Consider the following 16,149-nt stretch of genomic DNA (forward strand, 5'->3'; position numbering starts at 1 on the left):
CCAAAGCAAGCATAGAGAACCCCTTACCGCAAGGCATGTATCTTGGTTTTTGTCGTTGGCATATCTTTTAATTTTGACATTTAACACCCAAACAATAATTTTTTTTTACAGGGGTGATTTTTCAAAACTGAGTTCTGTTAAATAATTCATTTCTTTTAATATTGATGGATGCTTCATTCTTAATGCTTGTTTTAGATTAACTATCTAATTTTCTTAGTATGACATGATATTTGAAAGATATTGATATCAATAGATACAATGATTACATCTTTTAGATATAATAAAGTATAGACGTAGATTTAGGTTCAATATTCATTTCAAAGGTTGAAACTTAATGCTGACGTATTGATCAATGTGCTGAGAGATTGTCTATTATGCAATACGACTGATTTCATGTCGTTGACTCATACATGAGTTGTGATAAGAGCTTCGGGCAGTAATATTAATATCTGATTAGAATTGCATATTACTAGTAAAGAATTTTACATGTTATTAAAATCTAACCCTAATAAGTTTCATCACTATTAAATACCGAGAATTCAATTTTATGTTATGTTATTTTAAATTTTAGTATTCACAAACAATAAACCATATGATAAATCAAGCTTAAAGTAATATAAACATTGAATGGTCTTCAAAACACAACCAGGTCTAATGGAGACGATAAAAACTACACTTACTATCTTTACTTCCAACATGATCCTCGTTGCAAACTAAGGATCAAAAGATCCTGATAAGCTTCCACAGAGATGTCTTCTACTTAATTCATCGTGTTAAAATCATAATTGTGGTACATTGAGTAAGCTGGTGCATGAATCTGTTGATCATATCCCATGGGTTAGGAATCTTGGAGTCATTGCACTCCTTAATGGATTAGTAATCCCTCTAGGTCATGGAAGCCTTGTTGATGACCATCTTAGAATTTGTCATAATGTGGCTGACTTCGAGAGCTACCTTCTTCTTTTTGCAAACGCAACATTTAATACCTTGGTAGTTGAGTTTTCAAGAGAGTTAATGTTATATATTATCAACCTTTTAACATTAACTCCACCTCATAATATCCAAGAGATTCAAACACTATATCCAGGTTGTAGTCAGAATAGTTGGAAGAACTCTCAATGTTGAAGATGAAAAATAATGCCCAAACCTTTTGATATCGTTTGAGGTGAGAGATAATGAGCTTAATGGGGTGGGTTCTTAAGTGATTTTATGATCCAAAATACTACTTCCTATCTATTTCTACCAAAATAAAATCCCATTATTCATTGCCTTCAATTTTTATCAACATTCTTCTTCAATGCATGACACACTTAGTTGGGGCACCTAAGCTTAATGATGGTTAATAACACCGGGGCTGAAATCTATAGCCTTTGCCTCACATAAAAGACCTTTATATGAATAGAGAATTGTGAGTGTTATCATATAAATCAAAAGCTAGGTATGGTTTCACCACTTCTACTAACTCATTTATTTGTTTTCCATTTCCTACTTTAAAATTCTCAAACAATACTAGAAAATGCCACAAATTATCGATTTCAAACCATCTCTCACCATTAAATGTTTTGTTTCTAATGGCTTCCCAACTATTGGTAATCTTTTGAAAACTGGTTTGAAGCAAACGACTGGTTCGTACTAACTTGGAATCTGAGGGGTAATTGGTTTGAGTTGGCTATTGACTCAGTCATGTAATAAAACCGGTGAAAACTGGGGAACGAGTTTTCATTTTTTATTTTCCATTTCCAACTATAAAAAGTCTCAAACAATACAAGAAAATGCCACAAATTGTCGATATCAAACCTTTTTTCACCATTGAATGTTTTGTTCCTAATGGCTTCCCAACTAGTCCACTTCAGGTAAGTTTTGAAATCTGGCTTAAACCAAACGACTGAACCGTACTAACTTAGAACCTGAGGGGTAATTGGTTCGAGTTGGCTATTGACTCAGTCATGTAATCAAACACATATGATTGGTCAAACACATTAAAATTTGTTTGATTTTTTATTTTTTCGTTTATTAAAATTGTTTTTAAAAACTATCACTAAACACAATCTCTTTTTAAAATTTTGTTCTTAAAAATACTTTTTAAAAGTGATTTATTAAACTGATTTTAAAAACTAAATATGAAAAATCATTCAAAGGACGTATTTAACCACTAACTAGAATTCAAATTTTTGAACTTTAATCATTACTCCCAAATTGAAAAGTTTGTTTCTTTTTCTTGTTGTCCATTTGCTCCCTGCCATGGTATCCATAAAAAACCCACCTCTGATCCCAAGAAGGTTCCGAAAAAGAAAACAAATCAACAAAATCGTGCTTTGATGAAACGAGCAAGAAAGAAACGCAGTAAGCAAACTCCTGGTCCCAGAAGGGAGGGACGAAAGAGAAGAGCTCGTAATTAATGAAGGTGGCGGGGAAACTCAGTCTCGTTTGACATACTCAGAATGGAACATCTTGATTCAGAGTGTTCTAAAGTAAGATTACTCTCTCTCCGGATGTTATGGTTTTACAGCTGCTAAGATTCGAAAGTGATTGTCAAGTTGAATGACTTAGTTAACTTCTTCACCAGATTTGATATAAGCCATTACACGTCAGCCCACAAGTGAGTTCCTTTACATTTTTGTTTTACTTATAAAAGTTGTGATATTCTAATCATGGTGAGTCCCGATGTTTTAATCCAGGCTACATAAACTTTTCAGATAAAGTCCACCTACAAAATCTATGCGATTATGGAGCATAGGAGACATGAGTTAGAAAAGTGGTCACTACATGGCATATATACAGTGTGATAAGGATGGGTGGTTTTTATTCGACGATCATCAAGTAAGTCCACAACATTAGAGTCAATTGACATTTAACTATATAGTCTACTAAACAATTCTTTTTTTAAGGTTTCTCTGGTATCGATTGAAGAAGTGATGAACTCTAAGCCCTATGTCATGTTTTATGCCAAAGAGCTTAAAGAAACTAAAAACTTATTGATTTGACAAAGTGCACAGCAAAAGAATTTCCAGACTCTGAAAAAAATCATTGATTTGACAAAGTGTGGAGCAAAAGAATTTCAAGACTCTAAAAAAATCATTGATTTGACAAGGCGTGGACCAAAAGAATTTCCAGACTCTCAGACATTGATATCACAAAATGCAGATCAAAATGCAGACAAAAGAGTCCGACAATCGATTTAGATAAAATTATAGATCTAAAGTAAGATTATGCTAGAGTCATTGACTTGAAAAAAGAACAGACAAATAAAAATTATGAATATTTAGATTAAGATACTTTTAGAGCAACTTGAATGTATAACTAAATCAAGTGGAATACTATTGGGCTAACACTTTGTGTATTACCGGCTGAAGAAGTAACAATGCTATGAATTATCAATGAGACAATAACTCATAATTACATGTTGTTTATGCAATACATGCATAAACAATGAAGCAGAGAGAATGAGAATAAACTGGTTATGTTATTGTTGGTGTTCATATGTTTTGTTGAGTGTGGATGCTTGCTTGAGTATGTCCCACTTCGTTTTGTATACAACAAACAAACTTAATTTTTATAAAGCAATTAGTTACACCTCTAAACTGAAAGTAAGCCACAAATACATTGCCTTTAGACATGTATTTCTATTTAAAATTAAAAATGCAAAGTTAAATTTATTTTTAAAAAATTTAATTGAATTTATTTTTTATTTTGTAATATAATTATTTATAATATAAATAAAAATATTGATTCATAATTTTTTTTTTTTGAATTTTTTCTCCCAATCAACAATGTCGCCTCAATAAAAATAAATAGTTTATTAAATATTAACAATGAATATCTAGAGTTATTAAATATTAAAATTAATATTTTAATTTATAGCAAATGAATTTGAAATGATTTTTATTTATTTTAGTTAGTTTTAATAAAATTTATTTTTAAATTATATTAAATTAATATTTTTAAAACTATAAATAGACTGTTTATATTTTCAGTCTCAACAAAACCATGACCTTTTAAGTTTAAATCTTTCAAAAAAAAAATTGTGTGTTATAGGAATTAGTTTGATGATTAAAATAACCCTCTTTTCATAGAAGAAAAAAAATGAAAAGTAGTTTAATATTACAACTTGCATTAACATAGACGATAATATTTAAATTTAACTTTAATATAAACTAAATTTCAAAATTTAGTAGAAAATAAAAACATATTTAATCTTTTAGGGAAAATTTAGTCATACAGCTTTTGGTTATGAGATAATGTTTTTGAATGAATGAGACTTAAAGACAAGGAAAGTGACTAATAAAATACAACACTTTGATTCGTTGGTGTTGATAGATATAAAAAGGGAGTCTTTATAATTAACAAGGCAATGTGATGAGTTATGAATTCTAGAACAGACTCACTCATTTGTATGAAGTTGTATATCAGCATGATCCACCTTCTCAATTTAACACTAAAAACTCTTCTCTCTTAATTATTTAATTTCTTTTTCAATTATTTTCATATCAAAAACATATTTTCTCTCTCTATTTTTAACTTCAATTAATATATGCAGCTATTGAGCATGGTATAATTTAAAAATGACAAAAATGACACATATAAATTAAAAAAAATTCTAATTCCTCAAAAATAAAGAGTTAAAGAAAATTTTATAAGTTGTTTCTGTAAAAAAAAATTGAAAACATTTTTTTTTGAATTGTAATTTGGAAAAAGAAAAGTAAGGGTATTTTCTTTTTATTATTTTTCTTTTATCATACACTACAAAGTTCCAGTAAAAAAATTGAAAACAATTTCCTTGACTGAATTTCAAGAAAATAAATTACAAATTTTTTTTTCATTATAAATGAATGTTATAAAAAATAGAGGTTAAAGGTAGTGCACTGACAGTGTAAAAAAGTTTTACACTGTCAACCAATAGAAACAAATCGTTTTGCCATGTCATATAAATTTTTTAAAAATTAAAGTCTGATTTATCCTGATTCATGGTTGTGATTGGTTGACAGTGTAAAACTTATTTACAGTGTCACTGCATCAACCATTTTCTCTAAAAAATATGCATTAATATAATTACAAAAATGTTTTTGTCAAAAAATGAGAATGAATAGAATGGCAATGAGCAACGTTAAAGTATTTTTACACGCGCACCAAATTGAAGTTAAATGCCAAATAGCTGCATAGCTGCATATATTAATTGAGTGCAAAATAGAGAGAGAAAATGATATATATATATATATATATATATATATATATATATATATATATATATATATATATATATATATATATATATATATATATATATAAATGCACGTTTGATTCTTGTAGTTTTGAAAGTTCCTCAACTCACTCCATAGGTATCTTACACACCACACAAATTTTCATTTTTACCCCTGCTTCCGTAGATGCATATCCGGAAGCACCCCATTTAAAAAAAAATTAGATTCCTTCCGTAGATGCATCTACAAAAGCGTATAAAATAAAAGAAAATACAGTTAATTTCACCTTATTTTCATTTTTATAATACTTCAGTAGATGCATATACGGAAGGAGGTGAAATATAGTGTTCTGTAAGTGCATCTACGGAACAATTTGTTTTTTTTAATTCATGTCATTTTCATGACGAAAATCCATGTTTAAAGGCACACATTTTCAGATTCAGTAACGCAATTTAAAGACAACAGCATGTAGACCAATAAAAATACAATATATAAATAATGTCGGTTAAAGTGTTGAGTACATCATGAAATACAAACAAAAATAAAATATAAATACATCATCAAATAAAACTACTGAGTATGTCGGGCGTCCTCCTGCGTACCATCAGGCCCATCCCCTCCGAATCCACGAAGGGATCTGCTGGCCTTACCCCTAGCATCAAGCGTCCCACGGATCCTGGCACGATGTTGACGATACAGAAATGCACTCTCTGCCATCCTGATCATATCATCCAACACACACCTAGAAACAGTACCCTCAGGGAATAAACCCTCTGCAATGGCTTCGATGCCCCTGTCAGCTATCTGACGACACAGAGGAAGAAGATCCTCAGTATGGTCCAACTAAGCCTGATGCGCACAGAGTATCTCCTCGTGTGCTGATCTGGAGGACCTCCCTCTGCAGCTGGAAGCATGTATGGATGTGAGACTCTATACTACCATGTGATGTACCCCTCGACAAAGCTCTAGTCGTGCTCTGCTAGCGTTGCCCGTGCCTCCTCAGGGACCATGTGATGCTCCCAGTCTGCAAATATCTCATCTAACTGCCTGCGGGTCATGGCGATGGGAGCTGAACATGAGGATCGCGAGGTACTGTCTGCTTATATCCAAACTGACGCATGACGCGCTCTAGAAGGTAGCGTACAACAATGGTCGAGCTGGCGTCCAACCATCCAGAATATAGACATATCTCGTCAAACGGAACCGCCTCCCGGTGCTCATCATAGCAGCAGTACCTGATGTCCTCAGCGGCCATGCCGTCAAGAGAGCGCCTGTAGGGATCTGGCACATTGTTCCCTCTAGGGGGTGAAAGCAGTGGCACATGGCATGACCTATGTGTACTCCTCTACCTCTCCCCAGCCAATAATGTCTGGGAAGTGTTGTAGTATCCAACCCTGAGAAAAATACAGCTATTTTCAAGTACAATAAATAAACTACAAAAAAATAGAAAAGTGTAAGATTGTTACCAGCAAAAGAGTACAGCTTCCGACAACTGTCATTGCCTTCCACATGCATCCCTCTCCAAGTCTATGATAATTGTACGCCAGTACAGCCGTTCCCCAATTGTACTCATGGATACGTGCTATATTAGATAAGAACGTCAGATAGACGACGTTTGTGTACGTCGAGCTCGTGTCCACAAAGAGCTGAGTGCCTATCAAATATAGGAAGTAGCGTCTCAGCGCCCGCTCTCTGTGTGTAGCTTGCTCCAACTCATCCCCCTCAACCTGCTGTGCCGCAGTGAGCTCCGTATCATACTGTCTCTGCAGGAATCTAAACCTGACGTGGGCCCCTTGTGTCCTCTCCACCTCCTCAAGGGCGTCATCAGGATCAGCCCCCAGCTCAGCAGTCAGCAGCTCCTGAGCTTCCGCCTTCGTTAGCCTACTGTGACAAAGGAGGGTACTCATGATAGGAAGATGAAGTAGGCATGCCATATCATTTAGGGTGATGGTAATCTCATCATGGAGTTGATGAAATGAGAATGTGTCATACCCCAAAATTTGCCCATCCTATTTCTCTTAATTCAAATTCAAAGTCAAGGCACAATGCTCAAGGACACTCCTCCTAAACAATGGTTCAAATAACTAAGGTTGCTGATTTCTCTGAAGAAAGTGAATGAATAAAGAGCTCCAGGGCACCTCATATGGTTTATGATATTTCAGACTATCTCCATGACAAAATTCAGGCTCTAATTCAAAAGGTTTCCATCTCAAGCATGTTCATGACCCATTATAAGACTCATGAAGCCATTCCTCTATTTTTTTATCATTATTATTTTATTTTTATTTGGAATTTATATATTTAAATTCTTAAATAAAATAAACGAATAATGAAAAAACATAAAAGATACAATATTGGTTTGTTTTGTGATCAAATCTCGGGTAAATATCTAAGTTTATTAGAGGGAAATGCGTGAGGAATGGTTGGCACAAGTTAGGCTATCTTGAAAAAAATAATAATAAATAAAAATGGAGCAATATTGAATGTTTGAGTAAATGGGCCTAATTGATGGGGTGTAAACATGAATTTGAATAGCAAGAGACCTCCAAGCCCATTTGTGCATAATTTTGATCTTGGTTCTATTTATTTTGATTTTTATTTAAAATAAGTCAAAACAAATCAAGTAAAATATCAAATGTGGAGGTGATACGTGGATTTGTTTTCCTAATCAATAATCAATCAAAAAAAGTCAGACCTGAGAATCAAAGAGTGATTGGTACATATTTGGGTTCAAAATGGCAAATAGAAATCTTTTCCAAATCAAATCTCCAAAAGATTCAATCACAAGGATTCACTCAAATCTTCCTGACCTAAATGGTGCCATTATAAATTCCAGACCTGAAGGCAAAGAAGGGGACGGAAATTCGCAGAGGGTGCAGCCAAAACCACCGTGTGACGCTTGAAAATTCAAGAAAAAAGTGATGGATCAAATTCAGATATAGAGGCTAATTCAAAGGGATTTGTGGATCTGAATACATTCCTGATAATTCACTGAAGCTGTTCCTAGCGTCATTCACGATCAAAGCCGTCAGAACCACCCCCATGTGCCTTACGGTTTGCATCACCTTTTTTAGTTTTCGATTCGGATCAAATACGCATCATAAATCATGTGTGAATCCGCGTTTGTGTTTAGAATTTTGTTTGAAAACTATCTGTGCCGTTTAATTTGATTTTGATTGCAGATTATGGGATCCACCATGTTTAGGTTTTGTAAGCTTCGAATTGGGGTTTGTATTTAAGGACATAATTATCCCAAATCAATGATATTTGTGTGATCAGGAGGTGATGTTGGACGGATTAGAACCCCTAATTGCGATTTATTTGGCTTGTGTGATGACATTGTTGATTGCAGGAATTAGTTATGAAAAAACTGTGGCCAAAACATGGTGAAACCGTGGGTAAAACGCGCAGAGCCACTGGGGAAGATGAACAGTAGTTGGCGGTTTGTTTTGAATTTGTTTCTTGAAAGCGTTTTATTATAATATAAATTATGGTGTTAATTTTAACAGCGGAGATAAGATGTCCCAGTGGAGGGAGCGTGTCCTGAGTGCGTATACGCAAGGGAGGGAGTTCGAATCCAACTCCCAACGTTTATTTTGATTATTCTGTGACAAACCTTGCATGCTGATCGCGTGCATACAGTCTCACGTATGCTATGGTGCAACCTCTCCATCTACTATCAGATGTACGTATTGATGAATCTAACACCCACCAGCTTGCAGGATTATCATGGACCCTCGAGCCGCGCCACACCGGATCCACAGCTAAGTCCCTTCAATTTTTTTTTATTTATATCTATTTTGCTATATATTATGTATTTGTTTTATTTTATATAGTTTCTTTCTAAAAACCTTTTAATTAAACATTTTTCTAAAATAATTTTTTTTTCCTTCATAAAAAATATTAAGAATAAAAATGTTTATTCATTTTAAATGATTTTATTTTATTTTTAATTGTTAAAATTAATTTAAATCATTTAATTAATTATAAAAATATTATATTAATTGATTAAAATATATCTTAGGTTTAGGTAATTTGCTCGAAACCTGATTTTCACTGATTTAATTAATTGGGCTGAAAACCAACGATTAATTTGTTTTATTCTATTAATTATGGCTAACTTGTGCCCTAATCAGGGTTTACGAGGATCGTGCGTACACTCAGAATCTGCTCTTTTCTTTTTGTTCTGTTTGTAGATTCAGGGTTACTATCAGGTTTTCCGACTACACGCCATGCCAATCCAAAAGCTAAGTTTTAATCTCCCTTTTTATTTAAATATTAATTTTGCCTTATAGATTAATTTAGGGTTTACTTTCAAATGTCAATGAATCCCTCCTACACTCACCGTTATCATTTTTCATTTAATTCATCAGGATCAATCGAAGGTTCGAGGAAGATCAAGGCTGAAGACTGTTAGAACAAGATTTGTTCTTATCAATTATCTTAGTTTTGATGATAACAATATTATGAATTTTGCTTAAAGATAATATGGTACTCTAATCCAATGCAATTTCCTTTTCAGGAAATATATAAAGAGTACGCATAATTCAGCGCTCAGAAGTTGTGTCTCAAATGGTTCAGCATGCAACATCAGAACATGGTCTGGCAAGACATCAGAAGATGGTCGAAGCAGAATCAGAACATGGGTCTATGAAAGCATCAGAAGAACATGAGATCAGAAGCACTGAAGATCAGAAGATGGTATCACGCTCAGAAGCACTTCAAGGTCAGAAGATCAGAAGATGCTGTGCACCAAGCTGTTTGACTCTGATGATATTCAAACGTCGTATTCACAAACATCAGATCAGAAGGAAGTACACGTGGCAGACTACGCTGACTGACAAAAGGAACGTTAAAGCTACTAAAGGCTACGTCAGTAGACACAGCGTGAACAAGGCTCGAGGTAGTTGACAAAAGCGTATAACATTAAATGCAAAGCTGTACGGAACACGCAAAGCATTAAATGCATTCAACGGTCATCTTCTCAACGCCTATAAATATGAAGTTCTGATGAGAAGCAAGGTTAACGATCCTGAACAAAGACAATTCAAATTAACTTGCTGAAACGCTGTTCAAATCTAAACTCAGAATCTTCATCTTCATCAAAGCTCACTACATTGCTTTTGTAATATCTTAGTGAGATTAAGCTTAAACGTTAAGAGAAATATCACAGTTGTGATTATCGCTTGTAAGAAGCATTTGTAAACTCTTGAATTGATTACATTAAGTTGTAAGGAACTAGAGTGATCGGTTGATCAGTATACTCTAGGAAGTCTTAGCAGTTGGCTGAGCAGAAAGTCTTAGGAGTGAACTAAGCCTAGAGTGATCGTGTTGATCAGTAGACTCTAGAGAAAGTCTTAGGAGTGAACTAAGCCTAGAGTGATCGTGTTGATCAGTAGACTCTAGAAAAGTCTTAGGAGTGAACTAAGCAGTTGTTCCTGGAGTGATCAAGTTGTGATCAGAAGACTCTGGAAGACTTAGTTGCGGCTAAGTGGAAAACCATTGTAATCCGTGCGATTAGTGGATTAAATCCTCAGTTGAGGTAAATCATCTCTGCGGGGGTGGACTGGAGTAGCTTCGTTAACAGCGAACCAGGATAAAAATAATTGTGCAATTTATTTTTATCGTCCAAGATTTAAAGTCACACTTATTCAATCCCCCCCTTTCTAAGTGTTTTTCTATCCTTCAATTGGCATCAGAGCGCCGGTTCTAAGGTGCAAGCACTTAACCGTGTTTAGAAAAGATTCAGGAAGAGAAAAACGCTTCATTTAAAAGATGGTTGATGAAAGTGAAAAGACTACATCTACATCTGGCTCTGCTGAGCAATACAACGGTAACAATGGTTATACTAGACCGCCGGTATTTGATGGTGAAAACTTTGAATACTGGAAAGATAAACTGGAAAGTTACTTTCTGGGTCTAGATGGTGATCTATGGGATCTTCTGATGGATGGTTACAAACATCCTGTGAATGCCAGAGGCGTGAAGCTGTCAAGGCAAGAAATGAATGATGATCAGAAGAAGCTTTTCAGGAATCATCATAAATGTAGAACTGTTTTGCTGAATGCTATCTCTCATGCTGAGTATGAGAAGATATCTAACAGGGAAACGGCCTATGACATATATGAGTCCTTGAAAATGACTCATGAAGGAAATGCTCAAGTCAAGGAGACAAAAGCTCTAGCCTTAATCCAGAAGTATGAAGCCTTCAAGATGGAGGATGATGAAGACATTGAAAAGATGTTTTCAAGATTTCAAACTCTGACTGCTGGATTGAGAGTACTTGACAAGGGATACACCAAGGCGGATCATGTTAAGAAGATCATCAGAAGCTTACCCAGAAGATGGGGTCCGATGGTGACTGCATTCAAGATTGCAAAGAATCTGAATGAAGTTTCTCTGGAAGAGCTTATCAGCGCCTTGAGAAGTCATGAAATAGAGCTGGACGCAAATGAGCCTCAAAAGAAAGGTAAGTCTATTGCATTAAAATCTAATATCAAGAAATGCACTAACGCTTTTCAGGCTAGAGAAGAAGATCCTGAAGAATCAGAATCTGAAGAAGAAGATGAACTGTCCATGATTTCCAGAAGGCTAAATCAACTCTGGAAGACCAAGCAAAGGAAGTTCAGAGGCTTCAGAAGTTCAAGGAAATTTGAACGCGGAGAATCTTCTGATGAAAGAAGATTTGACAAGAAGAAGGTCATGTGCTATGAATGCAATGAGCCTGGACACTACAAGAATGAATGTCCAAATCTTCAGAAGGAAAGTCCCAAGAAAAAGTTTCATAAGAAGAAAGGTCTTATGGCAACCTGGGATGAGTCAGAAGATGATTCAGAAGATGAGCAGGCCAACTGTGCGCTGATGGCGACAGAAGATGACGGATCAGAATCTACATCAGAATCAGATTCTGAAGAGGTATTTTCTGAACTTACTAGAGATGAGTTGGTTTCCGGTCTAACTGAACTTCTGGAACTCAAGTCTCAAATTAGTCTCAAATACAAAAAGCTGAAAAAGCAATTTGAATTTGAAACAAAGAAGCTTGAGTTGGAAAATTCTGAATTAAGAGAAAAACTTTTAAAATTATCCAATAATGTTGGATCTCCTTCTGATTCAGAAAAATCCACTCCTAGTCTAAACCATATTCTGAAAGAATATGATTTAAGTTTCAGGAAGTTCTTATCTAGAAGTATTGGCAGAAGTCAGCTAGCTTCTATGATATATGCCGTATCTGGAAACAAAAGAGTTGGCATTGGTTATGAGGGTGAAACCCCATACAAACTTGAACCTGTTGATGAAATGAAACTCACATACAAGCCATTGTATGATCAGTTCAAGTATGGCCACTCTCATGATATTAGGCACACTTCACATGCACAAAGTTTTCACATTACACACACTAAAAAGCATGTGACACAACCTAGGAAATATCATGAAACTCATATTAAAAATTATAATGCTGTTCCTCCTATTGCTTATAATGTCAAACCCAAGTTCAATCAGAACTTGAGAAAATCTAACAAGAAAGGACCCAAGAAGATGTGGGTACCAAAGAAAAAGATTATTTCTTTTGCAGATTCTCTTGATAACAAAGAAGACAACATTCAACATGACATGACACCTGGACTCAAGTTGCTCTCAACACTTGAAGGGAAGAAAGATTGTCTTCCAAGTTCTGGTTCTTAAATCTGTTGAAGAAACTATGTTTGTAGGAATTCTGAAAAGAAGCTTATTAGTCTTGGAACCATCTATGATGTTTGCCTCTAAGGCTTTGATGTTTCTTTCTTGTTTATTCTGAATGCTCTAAATGCTACAGAATATACAACATTGAAACATTGATTGTGGACAAATCAATAAACATCTGTTTTGATGATAAACTTGTTTCTAATGAAACAAAGAGCTTAAGAATTTCTGCAGATACAGTTGTGTCTTATCAGAAGCTGCAGAACAAAGAAGTGAACCTCCAGAAGCTGTGTACATCAGAAGTAATGGATCAGAAGATCATTCAGACTTATATCAGCACACTTCAGAAGGAGTATTTCCAGAAGAGAAACCTGATCAACTCAGAAGCAGTGATCAAAATCTGAAGGCATAAAATCTCTCTGATATTTACAGCTGTCATCTATTATCTGATGATGAACACGTATCTGTACGGTTAGTACAAAGCGTGCAGTTGAAAAGACGCCGACCTAGGTAACTGTATTAAATCATTTCATTTACTGCGTTCTCTCTCCTAATGTCATTTCTCATTAAATGCATAATGATTTTTTTTTTTAAAATCTTTTGAATAACCCGCTTCATCTTCATTCCCATTTTTTCTCTCTTTCTCTCTCTTTTGTGCATTCACCTCGTTGCATCTCTCTTCAAACCCTAGTTCTTGATTTGATCTCAAAGCATTATCATAATGAATCCATCTTCTCGTTCATCAATCTCTAAAGATAGTATCACTTCCACACAGAACCGTTTAAGCAAAAATGATGCTCCGTTGAAAACATGCTTAATACCCACGAAAGAACTGGAAGTTCTATGTGAATCGGCTGTGGACGTCAACAACCTTAAGGCAAATGGCTTTCAGTGTGATGCAAGAATCTTTGAGCAAGGATGGTCTAAATATCTTGATAGATTGGTTGGTCCAATTTATCCTGAACTTGTAAAGGAGTTTTGGGTACATGCAACAGTTACCCCAACTGCCATCATCTCATTCGTGCTAGGGCATGAAGTGACTATCACTGAGAAACTCATCAGAAAGCTGTACAATCTTGATGATAAAGAAGGTTGGTCTGAGTTTCAACCCCATACTGTTGACTGGACTTTAGTTGAAAAACAAATCTCTACGGTTGTTGGAACTGACTCTGCTTTTACGGGCAACTTAAAGCCTTTTTATAAAGTATGGGCTGAGATTATTCTGGGTTCTCTTCACCATAGAAAAAAGATGCGCTGCTCCTCCTACATCAGTCCGACTCACAAGTATACTCTTTTCTGCATTGGCAAAAAGATAGAGATCAACATCTCTCATATTCTATTTGAGAATCTGAAAACCTCTATCTTTGAGTCAAGAGAAGATGAAAGGGCGAAGTACCCTCATATTCCAAGAACAACCATTCCTTTCGGAAGGATGATTTCAGACATTCTGATTGAAAGCAAAGTGGTGGACTCCATCAGAAATAGTAATGCCTCGCATTTTCTTGGAGTAACTCAAGGTCCCATCTTCAATGGTGTTGATCTGTTCGGACTGGAAGTCATTAAGAATGTACCTGTTATGTGCACAAGCTTTCCTGACATTCTGTCTAGAAGAATTGCTGTTAAAGGGTTCATCTCTCTGTTTCATAAAGAACTTGATCAAGTTGTCAAGTTTTACTTGGAAGATTGCGTGAGGAAGCAATCAGATGTTGATCCTGCTTGGATCCGTGGCAGAGTACTTCCGTCTAAAGAGGATATTCTGAAGAAGGATAAGAAGGAACGACAGGCGAGGTTAAAAAGAAAGGCTGAAGAAGATGAGGCTGAAAGAGCCAAGAAGTTAAGGGTCACCTATGATCCTGACAAGGTGGGATCTTCTGAATACAGAAATAAGAGGATCAGAGACTCCCTACACAGAACCAGATCTTCAAGGCAGGTTTATACTCCACCTCCTTCTGTCCCTAAACCTTCTCCCCAATCACCTCCTTCTGGACCAAAAGTAAACTTCACTTTACAAAATCCTTCTCCATCATCCTTCTCCTCTCCCATTCTAAACCCCACACCGTTGAGCATTCTTCCACCAACTCCTTCTGATAATTTCCCCTCACCAATTCCCTTTACAAATACTCCACCCTCTCCTCAATCCATCCCATCTGACACTCCAACCTCATCAATCGTTCTCTCAGATATCCCCTCCTCCTCAACCACCGCACCTCCACCTTCTATATCTCATCCATTACCTACCAGAAAATCCCAACCCTACTGCCTTCTCTATCCTGACTACAAATTCACCTTCAATCCGCCTGAACCTGAACCTTCTTCATACCTGGAACTCTTCAGACATGAGGTGATTAGCAGTCTAGACCTTCTGAAGGATGCATTCCTAAATGGTCTGGATGATGTTTCTACAAGAAATCTCTGGAGAAGATTTCGCAAGGATTTTCAAGTAGAAGCAATGGGAGTTCAGAAAAGACTAGTGGCTGCTGCCCCTGGTTACCCTGGTTACCTTCTGGAGGAAGATAATGGTATATACTACCATCCTCTCAGAAATTGTGTTGCTGCTGAGGAGAAGCCCTTTGTGGATGAATTGGAAGTATTGAGACTGGCTGCTGCAATGGAAGCAAACCCATGCAGGGATATGGTTATCTGGATTCCTGAGTATCCTGTTCTGCTTGGAGACTTCAAGACCTTATTTGACTTTCTGAGGGAAAACCCTTCTAAGAAAGACCCTAGCTTGGTCATTCCAGAAGTTGTTGACCCACCAGAAGCTGAAGGTCCCTCTGCTCCCAGGAATTTAGCTGCCATTCTTCAGGCTCTAGAGAATGGAGACTCTGAAATTCCTGCTGCAGAGTATGGAGATGCTTCTATGCAAGAAGCAGATGCTGAAGATCATGTTGCTAAATCAGACCCTGTTGAGGATATCCCAGCAAATGATACTTCTATGGAAGTTGCAGATCAAGTTGTCATTCCTGTGGTGGAAAGCGGTGAAGCTTCTTCTGATGAACCTTCTCGTCTTGCAAGGACTCTAGAAGCGATTCAGAGGAGACAGGATGAGCAAAGCTCACTCAATGACAAGTATGATGCTTTCATTGAAAGGCAAGAAGGACACAACAACGATGTTAAAGAGATGCTGGCCAAGATCTTGTCAAGACTAGGGCCATCTTAGATTGAGTCTATGTTGTTTCTTTCTTTTCTTTGCATCTGTTTTGTTTCTGTGCATCTGATTTTTTCATCCTGTACTTTTGTACCCATTGGTTGAACCTTAATGAAATCATCT

Source organism: Vicia villosa, linkage group LG3 (genome assembly GCF_029867415.1).
Source record: "Vicia villosa cultivar HV-30 ecotype Madison, WI linkage group LG3, Vvil1.0, whole genome shotgun sequence".
Classification (NCBI taxonomy): Eukaryota; Viridiplantae; Streptophyta; class Magnoliopsida; order Fabales; family Fabaceae; genus Vicia; species Vicia villosa.